Below are 19,630 nucleotides of genomic sequence, written 5' to 3'. Positions count from 1 at the left end.
TCACAAACCCAAGGAAGTTGTTTTCTGTCCCAGGCCACCCCCATGAAGCACAGGTGCACACACCGACCTTCCTTGGCCTGAGTTCCTGCAAGTGAAACCCTGTGAAGAAACACAGTTAAGAAGGAAGTTGTATCGCAATTCACATAGCAGACTGGACTCCCAGGAGTTGCCGAGAGGTGGTCCATTAGCCGCTTACCTTCCTGTAGACGTTGAATGGATTTGTAACTGATCTGGCAATTTTTCGAAAGCACTTAGGAGTATTCTAAATAGGAAGCTTAGCCGTTGCTTTGCAATCTTAGACAGTAAATATGCTTACCCAGCCCCTGCTGGTGGTGTAAACAGAAACCCAGTGTAGGGACGTTTCAAGTTAATGAGGCTATGCCTATCAAGTGTGTGAGACAGCAGAGCTAGGCTGTGTGGTCAGGAGGAGAGGGTGTAGGCGGGGCTCCGTGGCTCGCTGCAAGTATTTGGTGGATTACAGTTTGAAAGGGAACCCAGCCTTGATCTTTATGACCCTAAAGGCAAATTTCAGCTTCGGGGGATTAAAAGTACAGCTGCTAGAATTTATCTCCAAGGTCAATGGATTTTGGGTGGTCTCTGAGCTTGGGGTCAAGGGTCAGCCTTGAAGCCAGTTTATATCATTTCCTCTCCCGTCTTTAATGGACCCTGGGTCTCTTACATCTTCGACTCACAGGACAGAATTGGACAGGAAAAGTTCTCCCCAGTTTCAGCTCTGCCTAGTCTGACTCCATCACTGTCCTGCCCCAGGTTCAGCCACCAGTGCCTGAGGCTGTGCATTCTACCTGCTGTTTTCCTGTGTGTGTGTGTGTGTGTGTGTGTGTGTGTGTGTGTGTGTGTGTGGACATTCATAGATGTTCAGGTACAAATGTGTGTGGATGTGTAGCCATGTCTGTGTGCATGAACGTGAAGGCCAGAGGTTAACCTCGGGTGTCATTTCTCAGGTGCCAACCACCGCTCAATTCATTCATTCATTCATTCATTCATTCATTCATTCATTTTTGATACAAGTCTCGTACTGGTCCAGAGCTCACAAAGTAGGCTGTGAGCACCTCAGAGATCCACTCGTCCTCCCCTCCTCGGGCTGGGATGATGAGCTCATTCCATTGCTCCAAGCTTTTTTATTCAGACTCTGGGGATAGAGGCCATTTCTACAGCCTCTAATTTATTATTTGTTTCTGTCCTTTTGATGTAAAGAAAAATCACTTCCCTTTAATTTTTATGAGTCCATCACTTCACGTTATGCTCATAAAGCCAGCTTTATCTTCCCGGGTGACAATCATCCGAACGCTGGAAAATAGCGGTTCTTCTAAATGTACTTATTCTTCTGAACAAAAAGTCTCAATTTTCCCAACTCTTGCTATAGCCTTGTGGTTTCTGAGTTCTCCCCCATCATGAAATAATCCTATAAAATATGTATTAAGGATAAAGCCACTTACTGTATATTATCCCATTGAGTTCTCACAGCAGCCCTGAGCAGGATGAGGTCTATGAATGTCCCTATTTATAGAAGCTGAGGCCTCGAGAGGTCAAATCCTTTGCAGCAAAATAGCTACTAAATGTGATACTGGCTAGTAACTGTGGACTCAGATAGAAAGCAGGGCTCTGATGCTAGAATCAGTGCCAACCATGCTCTCTTTGTACAGCTCCCTTGCACAGCTGCTTGTGGGAGCCTCAACAGACATTGTCAATGTCATTGATGGTCGCTGTGGTGGTGGCTGTGATAGGGAAGAGACAGATGACATATGAAAATGTCCCTAAATATCAGGGGGTGGGGTGACCTCTGGAGGGAAGTTGAAAGCGTAACCTTGTTCTCTGTTATACGGCTGTTTGGTACATTCATTTCATTTCAGAGAAAGACGTTCCTGTCCAAATTCAGGATGGATCTCTAGAGGTCACCGAGGCTTGGTGGGTTCTTGCTGGAAATGACAGAGTGGCGCTTGTCTTCGGGAAGGCTCCTGCACATGATCACCACTCAGAAATTAGGAGAGAGGAAGGACCGCGCCATGATGAGGCTGAGGCGGCAGAGTGTTACGTCAGAGACAACATGATGTAAAGGGAGGGAGAGGCTTCCCCCTTAAAAACCTCGGGGAGCAAATGGCTGGGTCTGGTGGCACTTTAATCCCAGCACTCGGGAGGCAGAGGCAGGAGGATCTCTGAGTTTGAGGTCAGCCTGGTCTACAAAGAGAGTTCTCCCTGTCTGGGGGAGCTTTGTGAAGAGAACCTTAAAGGAGAGAGCCACCATGGACCAGATGATAGGGGGAATCCCAGAGGAGAGTGGTCAGAAAGATCACCCAAACGAAGAAAAACATCTGACTTTCAGGTCCTCTCAGGGTGTATGTAGCAGGAAGTTCTATGCATGTGATTTAGTTCAATCATAGCCTATGTATCAAAGAGCACAGAAGAGCCACGTCCTGGATAAGGCCATAAATTAGAAGCTGTGAAGCCACAGAATAGTGAAGTCTCTTAATTCTCTGCCAGAGAGGGGGAGAGAGAGAGAGAGAGAGAGAAACTCAAACAGTGCAGGATGCCCAGTGTTCCCTTTTCTAAACCAAGAAGCTTGGCTTGGTGGAAGCTAATCAAAATCCTCGTTTCAAAACCAGCTTTGACTAATGTGCACAATATTCCATCCTAAGAACAAACTTCACCGGTGTTAATTTTATTTCTGGATTTAATCACATCTCATTATCTGTGGAACTTCAACATCCCACTCCCGGTGGTGCAATATCAGTGAGCAGGTGGGAACCACGATTTCAACGTGGGGCCCAGTTCTCGGCAATTTTAAATACAAAGAAGAGAGTTTCCCGTTTATACTTCTCAGCCTGTTGGTCAGAGCACCGTGCCCAGGGTCCTTGCGTCCTGCTTGTTACAGCAAGAACAAGAGAAACCTAGCAAGCCCAGCTCTCAAGTGCAAACCCCAGCACGAGCCCAGCTGTTTCTACTTGCCTGCCAACACTCTACAGAAGGGCACCTGGAAGCCAGAGCTTCTATGGGGACCTCTTCCTCCAGCGCCTGTCTGGCTACCTAGGACAGTGTAAACTATTTCATAATCCTAATCCCTTTTAAACTCCTTCCATTTTATTGAGCATGTTTTGGGTCAGAGATTTGGGTAGGGCTCAGCTGGGCGATTCTTCTACTCCGTGCCGGCTATCCATCACTGTCGGCCACTGGCATGCAACCTGGCTGGTTTGGAGAGTTCAACGCGGCTTCCATACCATTCCTGACATTTTGGTGGGAGCAGGAGAAGGCGGGAGTCAACCGCCCCTTCCCCCACGCGTAATCTTGAAGTTCTTTCCAGCAGGGAGGCGGGGCTTTTAACAGCCCTCAAAGCTCCCACTGGCTAGGTGGAAAAGGCTAGTCTTCTTGACAAGTAGGTAGAGAACTGTCAGGTGCCATTGCCTGCACCTTCCCAAGCCAGGGGAGACAGAAGCCATGCCTTAGCACAGCCCCGTCCTTCTCCCTAGGTCCCTACTGAGGTCAGCTTCATTCTCTCCGACTCTAACTGGTCCAACAGGGTAAGAATACCAGGCATTTGGGTTGGAGTCATAAGAAGCCCCAGGAAATGCTAAATCCCCTGGAGGGCCCTAACTCTCACCCTGTGCGAGCCACAGGCCAAGGCAAAACCTTTTAGAGTTTCAGGACTGGCAGGTGGGGCCTCTTCCTACCTCACTCATGGAGGTCAGTGGCTTGAGCTCAGGTGTCACACACCCTTCCCCCGACTTCTCACCAGCCTGGTCCCCATGTTGTAGTTAACCATCATGAGAGACTGACAGAGGGTAAGTCCACTGGCATTCGGTCCAAGTCTCTTTTCCCACTGAGCCAGGAATCTCCCCGGCTGCCTATTATTGCAAACCCTAAGAAGGTCTGATATGTAATCCCCAGCTTTACCTTGCTCAGCCAAGGCCAGGGACTAAGAAAGACGGCCCTTAACACCTTCACCTCACTTGTAAAAAGTGCAATTTGCTAGAATTTGGAGGACCGTTATGTGCAGCTTAGCTCTTGTCAGCCTGACACTAACTACAGTCCCCGTTGTGCTGAATAATCTCATGTCAACTTGACACAAGCCAGAGTCGCCTGAGAGGAAGGAACCTCAAGTGAGAAAACAGCTCCCTAAGATCCAGCATTAAGGCATTTTCTTAATTAGGACTGGTGGGGGAGGATCCAGCCCATTGTGGATGGTACTGTCCTTGGGCTGGTGGTCCCGGGTTCTATAAGAAAGCAGGCTGAGCAATAGACATGAATCAAGCCTGTAAGCAGCACCCTTCCATGGCTTCTGCATCAGCTCCTGCCTCCAGGTTCCTGCCCTTTCTGAGTTCCTGTCCTGACTTCCTTTGGTGATGAACAGTGATGTGGAAGTGTAAGCTGAATAAACCATCTCCTCCCCAACTTGCTTTTTGGTCATGGTTTTTGTTGCAGCAATAGAAGCCCTAAGACTCCTGGGAAGAAGGAACCTCAATTGAGGAATTGCCTCCATCAGATCGGCCTCTAATCATGTCTGTGGAGCATTTTCTTGACTAGTGATGTGGGTAAGACCCAGCCCATGGTGAGCAGTGCTGCCCCTGGACAGGTGAGCATATAAAGCAAACTGAGAGCTGGCTGTGGTGGCACATCTGCCTCCCAGCACTTGGGAGGCAGAGGCAGGTGCATTTCTGTGAGTGAGTTCCAGGAAAGTCAGGGCTATTACACAGAGAAACCCTGTCTCAAAAAACCAAAATTAAACACCAAAGGCAAGCTGAGGAAGCTTTGGGAAGCAAGCCAAAAAGCAGCACCCCTCCATGACCTCAGCTCAGTTCCTGCCTTGACTTCCTGCTTAGCTTCCCTCAGTGATGGACTGTGATGTGGAAGAGTAAGCCAAACAAACCCTTTCCTCTCCAGGTTGCTTTTGGTTTTGTTTTTATCATAGCAACAGAGAAACCAAATCAGGATACCTTACAACCTCTATGAGGCCACATACTGGATAGCAGAAGGGCATGAACCTGGAGGGCAGGAAGGAGGGCCCTGGAGTGAGGTGGCACTGGGAAGTCACACTCCTGAACTCCTCGGCAGCACCAATGACAGCCACACTTCTGTAGCCAGGGAAGTCATGCACCAGAATTCAAGTTTGCAGAGCCGAGACACACTCTGCCTGCAGCCTGGTGGTACTGAGGCAGCCTGGCTGTGCCTGGAGATGTGTGTGTGTGTGTGTGTGCGTGCGTGCGTGCGTGCGTGCGTGCGTGTGTGTGTGTGTGTGTGTGTGTGTGCGCTTGCGTGCGCCCGTATGCTGCTCAGTGTGAGAGATCTGTCACTGTAACCACCTCCAGCTCCCCTGTGTACCCTGTGCCAGCTGCACCCAACTCCTCAGTTTGCCAGAGGACTAGCCTAGTCATAAGGAACAACCAGAAATAGAACTGAGAGAAACCTCAGCTAGGACAAAAGACAATGAGTTCCGGGGAAGGGGGGGGAGGAGCCTTGGTGAGTGAGTGCCTCCTGGTGTCACTGTGACCCTCTGAGAAGCTTGTTGTTCAGAGGCAGAAGGAACATTCCCTTCCTGTGTGAATGCTTGTCTGCTCTAACAATGTCTAAGCCCCTTTGTCTCCATAGCTTCTGTACTGTTGAAGGCTGAGCTTCACCGGGTGACCACTGCGTCAGGTTAGGGACATTCTCACCTTGGCACTTAGGTGTCCTTTTGGACTCTCCTGTAGTTTAAGTGGGAAGGACTCCCATCAAGCATGGCTCTCCTTTTCTCAAAGGAAGGGAGAACTTAACCCTAAACTCCCCCCAGTGGCCAAAACAAATGCCTGCAATCTGTCTAGCCAGGGAGAAGTACACGGAAGAGTCACCCCCTCACTATCACAGACACCGCAGTATCATAAGTCACAAGCTGCCCCAAATGCACTCTCTTGCCCAGTGTTGTGAAGTCTACACTAATTCAAGCTCTGCCTCTCTCCAGCTTCCTTCCAGCAGTACCAGGAGCACACTCAAAGGCCTGTGGGGCTGACACTCTGCAAACCCTCTGGGAGCTCAAACACAGGACCCCCTGCTTTCCCTGCCTGGGAGGCTAGGACTCAGAAGTCAAGGTGATGGCCCCTTACTCAGCTGAGTTTGTACCCAGTTCAGTTGTATCCCAAATCTCAGCACTCATAGGGCCTCCAGGCTACGGAGCCCCAGAGACCCCCAAGGAAAACCCCTCTCTTTCTCTTTAGAGGTGACTTCTCTCTCCTTCACGTTTCCTCCAGTGCTCTTAAGTGTGTTCCAGCTTCTCATGGGCGCTTGTCTGCTCCTCGTCTCCTCTGGTCTCTGGTTACTTTAGCCTTGGTTCTGTTCAAAGGGCCGAAGGCAAACATGAACAGTGTTGCTGCTTGGTGGTGGACTTGCTGTGATCCTCACCCTGGCCCAGGGCTGCTGTGTTGTTCTCCAGCTGCCTGACACAGCTGTTGTGTACCCCGTTGGCCTGAGTTCACAGACACCCAAAGCGTTTATCCTGGAGTTGGAAGGACACTTGACATTTCTCCCAGGGAACTTTCGTCTTCTCAGATTTCACTGATTGTCTTCGTCTGTTGAAGGGTTTTAAAGTCAGGTTAGTCAGTATGATGGCCGTCAGCCCCCCCACCCCCCCCCCCCAGGTGCGCCGTACATCTCCGTAAGAAATGTATGAAGCTGATCAGAGAACAGGACCTGGGGCTGGCTAGCTACGCCACGGGCCCACACAGGTGTGATGCTAGTCCGCTGTCTTCAAACAGGATGCCCCCCCACCCAGTGTCAATCAGCTGGTTCCAAGGCTTCTACTTAGTCCAGGCGCTCTCATTTCTTCAAGCCCCTCCCCCGCCTCGCCCCCCAACTACTTCCTCCCCACCCCCCCAATTCCATTCCTTTTGCCCAGCCCTCCTGTTGGGAGGGGCAAGGCAGAGACACACCTGAAATCCCTTGACACGCACCAACGGGTGAGATCTCCACTTCAGCAAGCTACTGAGGTTCCTGGTGTCACCGTAAACCTGGGGCAGAGACCCTGAGGATAAACGGGCAAAGTGTGTGTGGGACCCACGGCAGACTTCCTCAGAGTTCCCAGGAAGAAGAACCATTACTGCTGATCGCAAGGAGTCCCCAAGCCCCTGCCTGGAAAGCCATGGAGTCACGTGAGCACAGGATGCCAACAGTTCCTCTGTGTGGGCTGAACCAGCAAAGAGCTGGGTGTCCCACAGGCTTCATGGGGGCATGAGTTGGGGTCACTTTGCTTCCCCCTTTCCTTTACATTTTACAAGACGCAGTTAGTCCCAGATTTTTGAACCATTGCTCTGTTTGGACCCACACCTCTAAATATCACTTGGGGAGGGTTGCGGAGACGCTCAAGACTGGGCATTGATTTTAGACTTACCTAAATGACTCCCCCATAACACCCCACCCCACCCCTAGCATCTCTGTGGTAGCCTGAGGCAGGAGGATTTCAAGCCTGAGGCCAGCCTGAACTACATAGCACGACCCAGTTTCAAAGAAACGAGCAGAATCAGATATCTTTAGATAGCTCACTAACGAGGTGAGTAGCCCATTTCCAAAAGCTGCGTAGAGACATTGACTTCCCACCTGAAAGCCCTCCCGCTGATACTCCTGTGTGGCCACAGATGAACAGTTCAAAGAAGTTCACAGGCAGGAAGTAATGGAGTTTCATAGGAGGGAAGAATTCTACAGAGTTAGAAACGAAGTTCATGTCCCCTTAATTTGACCGCGTTTACCCAGGAAAAATGGACTTTGTTCCCCTAAAATTGGCTTCCTGGCTGTTTATCAGAAACACAGAGAGTGTGTGTGAGAGAGAGAGCCACAAAGGTCGTGAGTTTGGAAGAAAATCACAGTGGAGCCAAGGAGAGCTGATGCCATGGGTGTGGGGGCGGGTGGGTGGAGAAGGTGGGTATTCACTTTAGTAGATCTGAATTTCCCAGAGCCAGAACCCTGTGGGCAGAGCCACTGGATTCCCGGACAGCCGATTCCCGGATTTGCCTCCACGCGGGCTCAACAGCAGGCTGCGGGCGCCCTCTGCTGTCTCCGTCTGGACTGGCAGCCAAGCCAGGAGAACCGCTTCCCACCATCCAGCCGCTGCTGGGGCTAAGTCACAGGCAAAAAGGTGAAGGTTACCAGTCTGTGGCTCTCTGCGGAATCTAACTATGTTTAGAATTGAGAGGGACCATAGCCTCCTCAGAGTCTGCGCCAACGAGTGGGACTGGTCCATCTGACCCCTTGAGCACGGTACCTTCCAAGGACTGTTTTCTGGAGGCAGAAAGACTAGAGGACTGAGCAAATGAAGAGGTCTTGTTGCACACGAGGTGGGAGTGAATGTGGAGCAAAAAAGAAAGAACCTCTGTGGAGAGGTCCCAGAGATTCCGTTCTTCTCTCCAGAGGCTCTTCCAGCTTGTAAACCTCGCCCCACACCACTGCCGAAGGTGACCACTGGGAAGCTGCAGCTGAGGGAGGCAGATATTCTTTACCAGGAATTCTGGGAGTGATCTCTGAGAGACTGCTAGGCGCTGAGGTGCAGAAATGCATACTGTCCCTTCCTTTAAAGTCCCGGAAGCATCAACAGTGGACAACGACCCGACCAGCTCACCGCACTACAGGACTGGAGGAAAGCAGGGATGACATCGCATGCTTACAATCCAGCATTCAGGAGGCTGCGGCAGGAGGGTCTGGATAAGACTAAATCCAGCCTGGGCTACATAGGGAAGCTGTATTTATATTTCAAAACAAACATCAGCAAAATACAGTGAGGGGAAGAGAAAAGGGCCAGGGCCATCATTCATTACATTTATGCAGTAGATCATCGCTGTGTTGGATAACACGAGTCTTAAGGAATGTCCTATCCTTTCCAACACGTTTCCTCCCGTGTCTTCACACCAGACTCACCCCAGTCTGGCTAAGTTGAACATTTTGACAGCTACTGAAGCTGTCGCCTGCCCTCCTGCTCCTCCAAATGAATTGGGGGTCTGGAAGGAGATGCCAGTCAGAAGCCCCCTGCTCATTTTCTGGACTTGAAAGTCATGGCCCAGTTCTCCAGATATGTACAAGGGACCCTCCCCTTCCCCCCTCCACACACACCCAAGTGCTGGAACCATTGCAGGAACCTGAAAAGGCCTATCCCTTCTTGAGATTGGAACACTCATACGTCATTCTAGCCTTGCTACTTCCCAGTGCTTCCTCTCCCAGGCTCGGGGAGGCCACTAAGACTGGGCAGGGGGGTAGCATGCTTTATAGGGCCCACCCAAAGACCACTGTATGAGAGGCCAGCGCGTGTCTCTGAAACCCAGCCTGCGGCCCATGTCCACATACTCCAACAGATAACCTCTTCATCAGCACCGGCTTTGTGTTAACGCTGCTGTCTTCATAAGAAAGGGGCCGGCAGTGGCTTCAGAGATTATGGGCTGTGAGCTGCCCATGTCAGAGAGAGCCGCCACTCTGGAGGTAAGAAGGATTTGAATGTGAGGAATGAGTGCCCAAGGCTGGGACGAGACAAATTAACCTGTCAAGTACCTCTTAGCATCCGAGCTCCGGCTTTGTGCGGAATAGAATGTCACTTCTCAGTCGTGCTAGGTGACATTGGCTTGCTCTCTTTGTCTCCGATTCACAGTTTATTCGCAGTAGGTGTATGCGGTCACTGAGGGACATTTCTGTAATTCTGAGCAATTCCTATCATTCTTACATGTGTATAGGTAAAAGTCTAGGGTAGAGGTTCACAACTTTACTCAGGCCGTGACCCTTTAACACAGTTCCTCTTGTTGTGGTACCCCAAACCGTAAAATCGTTTTTGTTGCTACTTTATAACTGTAATTTTGCTACTGCTATAATATAAATACCTGAGTTTTCTGATGGGCTTAGGTGACCCCCGTGAAAGAGTCGTTCTAACCTGAAGTGGTCAGGACCCACAGGTTGGTAGCATTTGAAGTGAGGATGCTGGTTCTTCTGATACACAATGGGTAGATAGTGCAATCTTTATATGAGTGTTAGTGAGATTAGTTCGAGTGTCAGAACTTTCCAGAAAGACATTGGATTCTTAGAAGGGTTTTTAAAAATCTTTCTTATGTTAGCTAGCTTAGCTTCATGCATGGTGACAGCTTTGTGTGTATACAACACATTTCATCCCCTTCCCCATTCCTCGCCTGGGCTGCTCCCCTTCCTCTCCCCAAATACAGAAATAGTCTTAATTTATGTCTGCTACTTACTGTGAAATTTAGCTTTTAAAACAGAAATGCGTGCTAATGTCTGTTTTCGATGGGGGTAGGGAGCTTTGCTGAAAACACAGTCCATTTGGATATTTCCCTTTCTATATTATGATAATTTACATTTTTGATAATTTACATTTATTAGAAAGGTATGGGCAGGAATAAATGCAACCACAGGATTTCCTCTCTAGATCCTTGAAAATCCGAGAGCAAATCAAGAGGGCGGTTAAACACAGAAAGCATGGTGGTGAAGGCCTAAGGAGCAAGGAAACAGGCGCCGTTCGGAGAAATGGACTGAGTACATTTTTAACAACTGGGCAGACTCAAAAGCGAGCAGCCTTGCGTGTCCCAAAGCATTCATGCCCTCATTAACACTGGCAAAGGGAGACTGGGTCCAGCCAATGCCATGTGCCAGCAACGATAAGGAAATAGATGAGGCGGTCAGAGGAACACTGTGTGTCTGTTAGTCAAGCGTGATGTGACTGCCAGTAGGAGCCAGAGCACAGTGCTTACAAAAGCCATAGATCATTTAAAGCTTTACTAGACATGATGTTGGAATCTTATACTAATGCAACCAAAATAGGACATCTGTATGAAAACTAAAGACATAATCTCTCTCTAGGGTGAGAAATTCAGAATAAGATTGTTGGCTTCTGTATAATGGAGTAAAAAAACAATCATACATATAATACATCCAAATTAACTAGATGCACAGGACAAAAGACCTATTGAATAACAGACACTGATTATTGTCTACCTCCTTGACAGCCAGAGGAATACAGATAAGTGGGCACGAATCGGGCGTTTTAATTCATTTTACAAACACCGAGAACAATGTTTTAAAGTGGAGAACTAAAAATAATTCTCAATTGTAGGCATTAGTTTAAAGCAGAGGTTTTTACGGGCGAGGTTTCAACCTTCCAGGCCTCCAATTAGACTAGCTGGGCTGGAGTCTCGGCTTCCATCTGGCTAGCATTCCAGCCCTAGAGGAGAAGCAAGGCCCTAGACTAAGCCTGAAGACATGATGGATGTATCACAGGACCCCCAGCCCAGAATACATGTCAGCTTCCTGTTTACAAATGGCCCCCAAAGCGGCTTCTGTGGACCCAGAGACCCAGATCTTAATTCCTTGACTTGAAGATTCAAATCAGACATGCCTGAGGCCCATGGAATTTGAGCTTCCCTTGGTGTTGTGTATTTTCTCTGTAAATATTTATCATTTAGTTAGAATCCCAATCTAGCGCCATAGACTAACAAGGTCAATTTTTACATTGTCAATTTAGTATAGAAGGATTTTCTGATCCTTTTAAGTTTCAATTTGTGGTCCAACCCATCCACTTTCCATTTCTCAAAAAGAACAAGAAACAAAAAAGAAAAAAAGTCTTCCCAGGCTCACAGAACTTTGGAACCGGGACATGCCAGCGTGAAGAAAACAGATACCAACCTTTCAAAGGAAGGCCAAAACCCTAGGGATTTTAGTATGTGTCCAAAACCAGAAGTTTTTGTTTGTTTGTTTTTCTACTTTTTAAATAACATACGCAAAGCGTTCCTTTAAGTTATAGAGTGTGGGGATTTCCCCCCCCCCCACATTTTCCACTTGCTGCTTTTATATTACTTTACTTTCTCTTTAAAGACTTTGTTGTTTTTAAACTGTTTAGTTTTTCTATGACTTTATTCATTTTTCCCTTAAGCCTATGCACATTGTTAAACACACTGCAACCTGTTTAGACTTTTTATTTTTCCCATCTGAATCTGCTTTACTGTGCATCTGTAATCTTTTCTGTCTACACGAGCAAAGCCCTAAACCTGCCATGTGGCTTAGCTCGTGGCGTCCTGGCAGCTCAAGCATGCAGGCAGCTGCAGGGAGTTGTGTCTTCGTACCGCAGCCACATGGGAGATATGAGGCTAGGACACCGTGTTTGGCTCCGTATCGTGTGTTTAGACCCTCTTCTAGAGTTTTCTCAGGTCTCATGAGAATATATGTGGCTGGATGTTGGACCCCATGTGTAGGCCGATTTTTCTATCCCACCAGCCAACCCCCAAATAACCACACGGAGACTTCTTATTAATTATAAAAGCTCAGCTGATAGCTTAGACTTGTTACTAACTGGCTCTTACAACTTAAATGAACCCATTTCTCTTCATTTACTTTCTGCCTTATGGATTTATTACCTTTCTGTTCTGCCCATGCTGGCTTCCTGCTTCCTCTGTCTCTGGCTGGTGTCTGCCCTTCCTCTTCCCAGCATCCTCTCTGCCCCGAAAATCCTACCTAGCTATTGGCTGTTCAGCTTTTTATTAAGCTGCTATGAGTGATGGATCTTAACAGTACACAAAAAGGGTTTTTATTCCCCCAACAGGTGTAGACATCACTGAGTAAGCGCCCTGCTTCAGGGTGTAGACATTAGTGTCTTGCACAGTGTAAACATCACTGTGTCAGTGCCCTGCTTCAGGGTATACACAACACTGACCAAGTGTCCTGCAGAGTGTATCATTGGCCAAGTGCCCTGCTCCAGGGTGTAGGCATCACTGAGCCGTAGAAATGGTCTCTGCTGCTGAGTTCTGTGTGTGTCATCACCACGTCTGGCCTGAGGAAGTCATAGTATGGTGTTCCAGGCTAATCTATTCATACACAATGTGGAATCACTTTGTGGAAAATCAACAATGGACAGAGATGTGAGCTGACCGCGGTTGTGATTAGCACCACTAAGAGGCGTTCTGAGAAGTGTGTGCGCTTACAGGACATGAACGCGCTGCATCAGAGAACTCGAGCAAAGAGGTGGCCGGCAGGGATCTTTGGCTGTAAACAGCAGCTCTCTGGGTCTCAGGAATTCTGAGTTTTGAGTGCCGGTGGTTCGTGGCTCTTAGTCTTGGGGCTTTAAGTGCCAGCAGCCCAGCACCTGCCAGTGACTCTGTGGAGCCATGCCACTGCCGAGGGCTGGCTGTACTTGCCACCTCATCTGATGTCCTCTGCCTCACCAGCTCTTTGCTTCCTGCAGTCTCTTAGCTCCCCCAGATTCTCATTTCCCCCACCTCTCAGCTGTCTGTAGACCTCACCCTCTCAGTCCATCCTCGGGCCTTTGCTGTTCTGATTCCCTGTAGTCTCTGCTTCTGGAAGCTCTCTGCAGCTCTTTTTAAAGAAGTATCAATTTATTTATTAGAGTTACTGGAGAGAGAGACAGAGACAGAGACAGACATCCAGTGTGTGTGTGGAGCAGAGGGCATCCTTTGGTATGGAGTCTGTTATGTCTCCTAGAGTGGGTTCTTAGGAATTGAACTTGGGTTGTCAGGCTTGAGCATCAAGTGCTTTGATGGACTGAGCCATTTCCCCGCTTCCCTGGAACCCTTCAGCTGTTCTTGCTGCTCGCCCTGGCAGCCCAGGGTGCCACCCGTCCTTCGTGTTGGAGGCTGAGCCCACTGTACCCCGCCTGGAGCAGTACTGCCACCTGGAGAAGCTTTAGCCAGGCCTAGATCCCAGCATGATGCAGTCCCAGCAGGAGATAGGCATGGCAGGGCACTGGAGGGACACCTCTGGCTGGCCCAGGGAGGATGAGAAGGAGGCTTAGTGCATGTGCATAGCCTCATCTCAGCTAATGGCACACTTTTTAGTTGATCGTGCCAGCTTGCCCAGGCCCACCGGGCCTGCCTATTTCAACTGCCAGGGCTTTTTGCTGACCTGATTGAAAATGTCTTGAGGGCTGTGGGCCAGTCTTGCAGGTTGGTGGCAGAGTCCCCTAAGTGGCAGCTGGAACTGAGGTCATGGTTAGAACAAAGTTCCCAGAGTAAACAACCATGAGGTATTTGGGGCTGTCACAACGACAACTGTCACCATGACAACCCTTAGCTTACTAAGAGCTGATGGAGTGACAGATCTGTCGTTTGGGGGGCAGAGGTAGAGTTTCAGTCGCCACCGTCTCTGATAAAACCTTGGAAGCGGTAGCAGCATTGCCTATGTTGGACTCAGGATCTGTAGAAACAAGTACTGATTCTCAGTCAGTCAAGGGCCTCACTGTGGCTTCTATTCCCAAGCAATCAGAGCTGTGGGGCTGGAGACTGGGGGTGGGAAGGGCCTGATAGCTGTCTGTCAGACAGCAGAGTTCCTCGCTCTTGAGACTCTGTCGTTTAAAGGGAAGGAAATAAAACAGGACTGGGGAGATGGTTCAGAGGGCAAAGAGCCTCTGCTGTGCCAAGCAGGAGGACTTGCGTTAGGATCCCCACTGAAAAGCTGGTACAGTGCTGTGCATCTGTAACCCCAGTTGGGGTTGAGCTAGGGATGTGGACAGGTGGATCCTTGGGGCTTGCTGCAGTCTAGCCAATCAGTGAGCTCCAGGTTCAGTGGGAGAGCTGAAAAATAAAGAGAAGGCCGATAGAGAAAGAAACGGTGTCAACTTCTGGCCTCTCATGCCCATACACACACCACCCAACCACCCACCTACCCAGTCCCCCCAAAGAAAAAGAAAAGCAACAAAAAAAGAATGCATCTTTGGCCTTCCAGGATATTTACCTTCTTAAGAGAGTTTTGTGTTACAACACTTTATACTAGCCAAATGCTCTTAGGGAGAGTTGAGACTTCCTAATCTGTCTCAAAACCAGACAGGGAATGGACAGGAAGGGAACGCAAGCTCCTGAGCTGAACGGAAGCCCGTGCAATTCTTGCATTCTGTGTCAGGGGCCTTGCGGCTGCACATCTGCACAAAGGAGATCTCAACATGGTGTGAAATTCTGCCGATGCTAGGGCCATTTGAGACAAACTGAAAATTTAATACTGTTATATAATTCTGGAAATTGCGAGGACCTCCCAGTAATGTGCCCTTGACCTGGAGTCTGCCAGATGAATCAACACAGAGACTCAGTTTTGGATTAATTTATATGCAATCTTTAACTCTCTTTTTTTTTGGTCCCTGGTCAATGTGAGGAAGAGCCTTCCATTGGGTCAACTCTGTCCCAAAATACCTAAGAGGTTACACCTCCTGCCCTAGCTCATACTGTTTAGTCATAGTCAAACAAACAAATTTTTCAGCTATTAATAATTTTTAGCTATTGAGGGAAAAACACATGCAGATGTACACAGACACATACACAGAGCCACAGACAGATAGATAGACACACACACACTTTTTATGGGATTGTTCTTATCTGCTGTTAAGGATAGATTCATACACAGAGACACACACACAAACACACACTTTATCTGGGTTTGTTCTTTTCTGCAGTTAAGGATAGGTTCACACACACACACATACACACACACACACTTTATCTGGGATTGTTCTTTTCTGCAGTTAAGGATAGATTCACACACACACACTTTATCTGGGATTGTTCTTTTCTGCAGTTAAGGATAGATTCACACACACACACACACTTTATCTGGGATTGTTCTTTTCTGCAGTTAAGGATAGATTCACACACACACACACACACACACACACACACACACACACACACTTTATCTGGGATTGTTCTTTTCTGCAGTTAAAGGTAGATTCATCTGTAACTTCCAGAACCAGAGAGCTGCTCCTCACAGCAGGCTGGGAACCCCAGCTTTGCTCTTGGAGCTGACTTCCCCTTTGCCCGTTGGGAATGATTCTCACGTTGCCAGGGGACAGTAGGTTGATGTCAATCATTTAAATGCATGAAACCACAATCAAGCCCCAACCAAATCACTGATAACCTGGGACACTGGAGAACTCTGAGTAAAAACTGTTTTCAGATAGAATTTCACAGAATTAGTGATTATCTTGGGAGGGAATTCTGATTTTAGGTGCCCTCCACAGAGGGCATTTTTTTTTTTTTTGTCAAAATAGGCCAAGGTCTCCTAAGTTTCAGTTAGACAGAAAGAAGTCAAATGAATGAGTTAAAACGGTTTTCCAACTCACGGTTATTTGACACTGAGAATAGTGGCTTATAATGTAAGTAATGTCACATGATGTTCAGGGTGTCCAGAGCGAGACGCTTAGTGTGTAACTGTCACATTTGTCCGCGTTCACCTTCGTGTGTACACGTGTTTCAGAGAACAAAATAAATGCAAAGACTCTTATATAGTGAAGCCATCTCAAGTTGTATGTAGCCAACATTAGACACCCCACCTGTTTCTAAGAGCCTGTCTTTGAACTAAGTCCTGAGGATAGATGGTGTGGCCCAAGGGCGTGAGATGGCTAAAGACTCTAACTCCTTGTCTATCTAAGGAAAACACCAGAAGCCACATAGCATCCTTGCAGTCAAGTCGATCATATTTGAATTTCTTCCGGTTCATGTTCTAAGTCTCCTCATTTTATATCTTCAATGAGAGGACCATTTTCCTCTCAGGGAGGAAGGAGCAGTCAGTTGGAGGAGGTTTGAGAGGTATCTTTATTCACAGTTGGCTGTCTGGAAAGTGATCCTGCTGGCTTGCCCTGCTCAAGGAAAAGAGGCAGGAGAGGGAGGGAGCTCAGGAAAGGAAGAGAGCTTGGAGACAACAGTTCCTAAGCAAAGGAGGGAAAGGTGACAAAGGAGAGAGGCCAGGACCTCAGAGAGCACAAGAGGTATGTGCTGGGCCAGTGAGATGGCTTAGTGGGTAAAGGTGCTTGCCAACAAGCCTGAGGACCTGAGGGTGACGCCCCAGGACCAACATGGTGGAAAGAGAGAACTGGCTGCGGCAAGATGTCCTCTGCTTTCCACACATGCACTGTGGAAATATGCCCTCCAAGATAAAAGTAAGGGAGTGTGTGTGTGTGTGTGTGTGTGTGTGTGTACATGTACATGTACATGTGTGTGTGCTGCGGGGGGTATGGGATTCCAGAGGCGGATGCAGCATAGAGGTAGAACCAATAAGGTTTTGACTAGGGCTGCACTGGGTCATTTTGCTGGCATCAGGGATGAACATCCAAGCCCTAGTAAAATACCATGGGGCAATGGAGACAGATATTTGAGTTTTCAGAAACCCTTTAGCAAGCAAGTGCAGTTGGGGATGCTTTTGATATTGATTAAGGAGTCGTTAATTACTAGGAAGTCTTCATTCCTTCCGTTGACATCAAGACCAATCATTACTCACATGGACAGCTGTTAGAGCAAGTGCAAAAGGACACTGTAAAAACTCCATCATTTGTGATTTTGAATTTCTAGGTGGTTTTATTATGATTCTCATTGGGAGGAAATCTGAATTTATTTTTGCTTCTTTCTTCCTTTCATTTATTGGTGTTTATGAGTGTGTGTAGTATGTGCATGTGTGTATGTATGTAGGTTTATTTCCTTGCATGGGTGTGAATGCATGTGTATATGGGTTCATGTACATGTGACTGTACATGCATGTGGAGGCCTGAGGTCAATGTCCAGAATCATCCGTCATTGCTTTTCCACCATATTCACTGAGGCTAGGTCTGTCAATCAAACCCACCACTTTCGGTTATGTCTAGGTTTTTTTTTTTTTTTTGTGCTAGGCATTCCTTATCACTGCTTTCTGAGGCTAGAGTTCCACGTGGGCCACGTTTCTACTCTGCACTTGCGTGCATTTTGGAAATCGGAACTCTGGTCCTCATGCTTCTGCGGTAAGCACTTCAACCACTGTGCCATACCCCAGCCTAGAAAGCATTATTTATTTATTTATTTATTTATTTGAGACAAGGTCTCGCTATGTAGCCAATGGGCCAATGTGTCTGTCCAAATCTTGACAACAGCTGACTGGCTGAGAGCAGAGGAGAGCTGAAGGGCTGACCTGTGGTCCTGTGCTCTCTCATCACAAAGCCTGATTCTGGGGGGTGGGAGAGACCCTTTAGATCCCCTCTGCGGTGCTGGGAATTGGACTTAGGGCCTTATGCATGCTAGGCAAGTGCTCTACTTTTGAGCTATATTCCCAGCCCCCCTCGAGTTTAAGGATGCAGGGCAGATGACATATCTCTTGCTGTCAATGTGTACTGAGGTCCTCACAGATGATGGGTAAGAGGAGGGAAGGTCGGAATGGTGACTGGGCACAGAGTGCTCATGTTGACCTGGATTCCCACTCCTATGCAGAGGCCCTGCAGGCCAAGAACTGAGAAGGGCACCTGGGGAGGTTCCGAAGTGAGCATTCCTGTGTGGCAGAGACCGGTGGAGTGACAGCCGTGGCATGGGAACGGTACCGGGTCTGAAGTTGTTTCTCCTTGCAGGAGTCCACGTGTGGAAGACAAATGATAAAACCCTTTAGAGTTTGCACTCAGCGCTCCGCCTGGACTCAGGAGTCCCATACCTTATTCGTTCATGTATATGTTAGATTGCTCATGATCTCAGCAATCCACTTGTGTCTGTTATTCTCAGTCTTTCACAGGCTTAGAGTTGGACTCTTGCTTTGGTACAGAAGCAGCTCTTCCTGTTCCAAGCTTGCCCCCACCTTGCACTCTTCCTGTTCCAGCCCCCCCCCCCACCCACCCAGTGCTAGAATTACAGATGTGGGCCACTGTACTGGGCTGGAAAGAGAAAGTTTTCTAAAATTCAAAGCGTGGAATGGGAAGGCCCTTTGGGGGCTGACCTTTAGATAAGAGGCAACTTGTACAGTCTCTCCAGCATTTTCTCCCACTGTCGACTTGCTTGAAAAGATGCCGAAGGAAGATTTAATGGTCAGAAGTCAAAGGCGTTTAAATGCCCACCTTCCAGGCAGGTGGATACCGAACTTCTCTGTGAGTTTCAAAGTCAGAAGGGCTTAGAAAAAATATCAATTTCCTTTTAGTTCCATATTCCTTGGCTTAGTAACACTCTTGGTTCTAAGACTTCTGAGTCAGCAAGGCAATGGCTGTGTTCTCAGTGTTGCTCAGGAATGGTGACGGGGAGTGAGCCCTGAAAATGTTACCTGACTTAAAGGTGTGAGGGATTCCCGTGGCTGCTGCTTGCTTCAAGCTACTCAAGTCACCTTTGTTCTTAAGTTTTTTGTTGTTGTTTTTCAAGACAGGGTTTCTCTGTTTCTCTGTGTAGCCCTGGCTGTTCTGGAACTCACTCTGTATACCAGGCTAGCCTCAAAGTCACAGAAATCCACCTGCCTCTACTCCAGAGTGCTGGGATTAAAGGTATGTGCCCCCACTGCCCAGTTGTTCTTAATCTCTTTGCAGAGCAGGGGTGGGTAGAGAGCAGACTGTTCTGGTTTGAATGAAGCTGGCTCCCGTAGGCTCATGTGTCTGGATTCTTGGGTCCCTAGTTGATAGAGCTATTTGGGAAGGATTAGGGGGTGTGATTTCATTGGAGAAGGTGTGTCACTAGAGGCAGGGTTTGAAGTTTCAAAAGCCCACACTGTTCTTGCTTAACATTCTCTCTGCCTTCTGCTTCTGGATCAAGATGTGAGCTCTCAGGTGCTGCTCTAGCACTATGCCCACCGCCATGCTCTCCGTCACAATATCACGACCTCACCCTCGGAAACCTTAAGCCCCAAATAGCTGTTTCTTCTGTAAGTTGCCTTGGCCATAGTGTTCTATGACAGCAATACAAGAGTA

Source organism: Microtus pennsylvanicus, chromosome 14 (genome assembly GCF_037038515.1).
Source record: "Microtus pennsylvanicus isolate mMicPen1 chromosome 14, mMicPen1.hap1, whole genome shotgun sequence".
NCBI lineage: Eukaryota > Metazoa > Chordata > Mammalia > Rodentia > Cricetidae > Microtus > Microtus pennsylvanicus.
The sequence above is the reverse complement of the archived record's forward strand: the minus strand, read 5'-3'. Positions refer to the sequence as shown.